This window comes from Pseudochaenichthys georgianus, chromosome 12 (assembly GCF_902827115.2).
Source record: "Pseudochaenichthys georgianus chromosome 12, fPseGeo1.2, whole genome shotgun sequence".
In the NCBI taxonomy this organism is placed as follows: domain Eukaryota; kingdom Metazoa; phylum Chordata; class Actinopteri; order Perciformes; family Channichthyidae; genus Pseudochaenichthys; species Pseudochaenichthys georgianus.
The window spans coordinates 3,544,221-3,550,220 of record NC_047514.1 but is presented as its reverse complement, the minus strand read 5'-3'; positions in this window follow the sequence as shown (position 1 = coordinate 3,550,220).

Genomic DNA, 6,000 nt, shown 5'->3' with positions numbered 1-6,000 from the left:
GTGTACAGACTGCACGTTCGGAAACTTGTTTTTGAGCCTGACGACAAGCCCACTGGCTTTTCCCGTGAGCACTGCAGCCCCATCGGTGGCTATGCTTATTAGGTGCGTCTTCAAAAAGTCATCATCCATTCCAGTTTTATATAGACTCCCCATCATTGAGTTATAAATTGATTCAGCATCGACCCCATCTGTAAGTTCCACTATATCCAGGAACACATTATCTACATCCCCCTTACCACTGACATCACATCTTACGTAAATGATTAGATAGGGACGACCGTGAACGGTACTTTCATCAATTGTGATTGATACCTTTGAATCAATTTCTTTCACATTAGAGACGAACTTGCGGCGCATTTCCTTTGCAATGTGACTTATTATTTCTGCGCATGCATGGTCAGATTTGTGGATATTCCCAACTTCGGCTTCATTCAGCTCCTGCATTGTCATGAGGGGGTTGAGCTTTTTATAAGATAGCCTTTCCTTTGCTACGGTGTAAGCTGTTCTAAACGAGACTGTTGTTTTCTTAAGTAAATCGGACTGTACATCAATTAAACCGTTTGGGAGGGTTTCTTTGTCTTTCATCTGTACTATTTCCACTGACCTCGCATGGGCCTGGCTGTCCCTGTGTTTGTAGATCTTCTTTCGTAGCTGTTTTGCATCAGGGCTAGTAACATCACCATTGATCCATTCTTCCGCGAGGTGTAAACCCGGTCCCTTTAGCAGCAACGTTTTTGCTTTCCTACACACTAAGCATCCTAACTTTCCAGCCTTAATGTCAAGCCAGGGGTTGCGGTCTTTCCATTCGCCCACCTGCTTCGTTGTCCAACCAGCCGGCGGAATGTCACTAGCAGTAGCAGCTACCTCCGCAACTGCTGCGTCTTCTGAGCGCTCTGCCTCAACTTCACCTCCTTCTGGGGAGTGACTGGGCGGGACAGGAGCCCCCGACTCGCTAACGGTTCTGGTAGCGAGTGCTGTGCTAGCTGCTGCATCATCAGCATCATCTCTTGGTCATCTCGTGGTGTCACTTTTTTGGATGTGAACCCAAAGTGCGCGAGTGAAACACTTTGGTTTAGCTTTCTCTTAGACATTGTAGTCCTCTATAATGTAACGTCTTTCTCTCCTCTTTGCCACGCGTGGCTAATTTGCATAATTTGTGTCCGCGTCACACAGCGTACCCGCGTCACGGCGGCTGGCTCTGCTTTTGACAGCCAAAATAGAAGATATTTGTGAATAAATGTTTTGAATTATGAATACTGGACATAGTAAGCGTAAAAACATTTTAGTGACCATTGCAAGTGACAAATACACAAATTTCAGACCCCCCCTAAATTTAGCTGTTGAGGCTTTCAGGGAGGCTCAGGTGTTAATCGGGGGGGGTCGAGCTCCCCCGGATCCCCCCGTATTTCGCACACTGGTCGGGCTCCCCGGTCCTCTAACGCCGCCAATCTGCCGGCCCCTGCCAGGTTTGGCCTGGTCAATGCAAGATCGCTAACAAACAAGACTTTTGTCCTAAAGGATTTCTTCACTTCCAAGGGCTTGGATTTCCTCTTCGTGACTGAGACATGGCTCAGTATTGGTGAGTCCAGCGCGTTTACCGAACTTGTACCGCAGCATTGCTGTTATTTTAACTCTCCGCGGACGTCAGGCCAATTGTGCAATGAAATATTGGGCTACTAGTAATCTCGAACCGTCAGATTCAAAAAGAAAAAGCGATACCGTTCCGTTAAATATCAATAATTTCGAACATCGCGGGGAAATTCCTTCGACTCATTTTGAAGTTTTGGGGGAAGCTGGAAGTGACGTCAATGCGGGAACGCTTCACTGTGCGGCGAGAGAGCCAAACACGGACAAAGTTTGTTGTCATGCGTAAAAATGGTGAATTACTGAGATTAGGCACGTTAATAACGTTTTAATGAAGTTGACTACAGTATATTCATATTTGTCAGTGCTTTCATGTCAATTCGGTGAAGATGATGATTACATTAGGATTAAAAATCGGTAGTGAGAGCTACTGAATTTCCTCCCGTCGGATGTGATATAAAAACAAATCGATTATTTTTGTAGTTGTAAACTCAAGTGGATGAAACTACATTTATTAGTGCTTTCATGTCAATTCGGCGAACATATAATACATTAAATGATCGTGAGGATGATGATTACAAATCGTTTGTTTGTGCCGGTCTGCATTTCCTGATGAGAAAACAAACCGATGCTTTTTGTAGTTGTACAATCATTTATTTTATGCAACACAGTGGTTACAAACAACAATAAAACAGAACAAAGGAGCGGTGTCCTGCTGCACCGAGCAGGGCAGCTGAGAGAGACCGAGAGCCTGTTCTGCAGCCCTCTTATATCCTGGAATCAGCGCCACAGGTGGGTCCCATCACTGCTGATTACAACAAACAGGTTACAGCAGCACCAACTGGTGGACAACCACAGGGTTGTCACATACACCAACATGGATTAAACGTGTGGTTTTTTTACCACAATGTTGGGGGAAATTAATGGATAAAATGCACGGATTATTATTATTATTCCCACTCCGATCGGGACACTAGGTCCACCGTTTCCCCGCAGCGAGGCTCCCCCCCGTTGACAGTTTACGTGGGCTGGGTGCAGTGGCGGACTGGCCGGTCGGATAAGTCACTAGCACATCCCCCATAGGCGGCACGTGAGGCTCAGGTTTGAGAAGGCTAAATAACTTTTTTTACCTGACGCTGCCCGCCTCCGGCGTCTATAGAAAAGAGATCAACTCAGTGTGCGGAGTTTAAATCTCTCAAGTCATATTACAGGATAAAGGAAATACAGTTTAAACTGCCGTATGCAGAGAAGACGCCGACGTGTCGCACTTATCATTCATATTACATCATCAATCAGATCATCGATCATATACTATCATAATATATTTTCTTATCTGAGTCAGCTTCTCGAGCCGTATCTGGCCGTGTAACACTTACAGTGTCACAGACTGTATGCAGAAGTATTATTTTAAGCAACACATTATGTTAACGAAACACTCGAGACAAATGTAATTAAAGTCAGATCCACTCGTGTCTTACGGCCCGTCCACACAGCGGCGTGCGCTGACGCTTGCCGGCGGGGGTGTCTGAAACTCGACCAACAACCAATCACATGAATCTCTCGCCCCTGACACACAAGCAGCGGTTTGATTGGCTAGAGCTTGTACTGGCATATGATTCGATTGGCTGACGCTTCTGCCGAGGCGTCAAAAGTTGAACATTGCTCAACTTTTGCAGCGAGCCACGCCAGCTACGCTCCGCGTCGCTTCCCACGATGCATTTCGGCTAAAAGTGACGTCACCCCATTCAAAGTGAATGGTGAAGCGTCAACGCACGCCGCTGTGTGGACGGGCCGTTAGACGTGAACGCGCCGTTAGACGTGAACGCGCTCTCAGCTGGAGAGAGAAACCCTGGCTTGATTTACCGAGTTGATAACCATCGTCGTAGGACCGCTTAGCGAGATCTCGTTTGTTAGTTTGTTGTTGTTAGTTTGTTTGTTACTCAACAAACCAGTATGTTGAACTGGCTTCGTAGTACAGTGCACAGGTGGCTAGTAGCGCTAATGTCAAAGACACAGACATTATACATTATATTGTATTTTACCAGGATGCAGTGACACAAATATTTACATATTTACATTTACTATCTACAGCACCCGCCGCCCCTGACATCCCCCACTCCCCCCGTTGACAATTTACTAGCGGTACCGAAGTGGGCCGGTCGAGAGGCCTGGGATGATTTTTAGTCCCATTCCACCACTGGCTACATGACCATATGATCGCCCATATTGACGCACCTCATTCCTAAACTTCTAACAGATACAACATAAACCGATCCTTCAGCCTCATATGAGCTCTCAGATACGTTCAAAATTAAACTGTCATCGCTGTCTGAGCTTGCTGCTGTGTGCGCCATCGTGCGTTTACATGCAGAAGCTGGGATCCTGAACTGTGCAGCTGGAGCGCTGTGCCCGCAATGACGTCACACATCATTTGGCGGGACTTGAAGAATCCCCGAGAAGATCCACAAAATTGTCAACATTGTAGGGCAGATTAATGGTTATCAAAGTACAAATATCCAAAATCAGTTCAGTAACGGTTTTCAAGGGGACAATATTTACTCAAATTGATGGGTTTGGATGATGGGGGGAAACTCGTGTCACAGGCTCTTTAAATCATATTCACATGGATAGGAAACTAAATTGCACACATCTTGTGTCCATATCTTTCTGTTTTGGTGGTCATGCCACAACCGTGCACGTGCATGCATACGCGAGTCATGGTAAGATATCTGGATTAAGAGGTTGCTTTTTCTTTGCACAGCATGAAAGAAAGGCCAAATGAATGGGCTGTGATTTTAGTATTTTTAAGCAGAGGTCAATCATTTGTACGGCCCTCGGAGGATGTTGAAGAAATGTAAATGGCCCTTGAGAGGAAAAAGGTTCCCCACCCCTGCCCTAAAGGGTCTGTACTCTGTAAGGAGGGATTGTTAGAAATTAAAATCAATGTTTTATGGCATGACTTGGTTTGGACGTACCGTCAGCTTAAAAGCTATTTTATTCTGAAAAAAAACGGAAGTTCTCGCACGATCTTAATGCCAAGCTTTTATTCTGAAAATCCTTGATGACGACTTCCGGGGCGACCGTCCAGTATTATTAAAGTGGCTATTGAAGCCGTTATAAAGTATTAAATAAAAAGATATGAAAGAGATAAGGAGGAGAAAAGGCGTGTGGATGTAAGAAATGAATGTAAAATGTCGAAATTCTCTGTTTTATGCGATGTCGGACATTGAAGACTGAGGCGGCCGGCCCCCTCCTCCACAGCACGAGAGAGGATATAAGGCGGCGGGTGAGCACAGCCAACCCAGTCTCACGGCATTTCGTGTTCACCAACACGATTTTTAATCTATTGATTCGTGTTCACCAACACGATTTGCCCCTTTTTTTCGTGTTGCACAGCACGATTTTAAAGGCAATGTATTTCTACTGCCTGCAGCACGTCTTTTCTTCTCCGGTCGGTCGTGGGAGACCGGAAGCTGTGTGGTTCATAAAACATGTTCTTACCAATATCAAGCCACAATTATTGCTTTATTTAAATTGTATAATTTCGGACTTTTGTTGCCGTCTGTGAGGAAAATAAATGGGGCTCAAGACAATTAAATGGGGCTCAGAGCCTCAGAATACGGAAATCTGTATTTTAAATATTTTTTTCCTTCTAATTCGTTATTCTTTTCAAAATAACACACTGTTATTTACTAACCGGAAACAGACGTAGGCCTATAAGGGACATTTCGAGCATCATTGCGATTGTCAACATTTCTGAGTTTAGGATGGCCGAAGACACTACACTACCCATAATCCCCAGCTATCGTTTAGGACTACAGTCCCCGTAAGGTTACGCAGAGCGTCAAACAGCTGTGTGAAATGGAACGAAACCACGCCAGACTATCCAAAACTGGAATCGAAAGCCCCCCCAGAACTACACATGCTGGCTATTGTGTTTCGCAAAATGTTCTATGGGACGTCTCTACTGAACGTTTTCGTTTTCCCCACAATTAGAAGTTGCCAGTATTAAACACATTGGTGTTATCAAATGTAAAACATATATTAATAAATGGGTGAAAATCGCTTGTGTCCATAATGTGCAGAATTAATATATACCCACATGACAGCTCATTGTTACTTTGTAATTCTACTCCACGACAATTCAGAGGGTTAACCTGGTATTTTACTCTACTGCATTTATTTGAGTTACTTTGCAGATTCTGATTAATTATGTGAAATATAAACAACCCTTAAATCAGACTTTAGTTACACGTGACCTGAGTAAAATTCAGGTAAGGTGATTGTCAAGTGCCAACAATCAGGAGAGATATTTGATAGTTGGTGCTTGAGAAGACTAAACATGTATCTGCAATTGACATGAATGGAAACGAGTAATAAAGTATATTCATTACTCGTTATTCTCTACTAATAGTT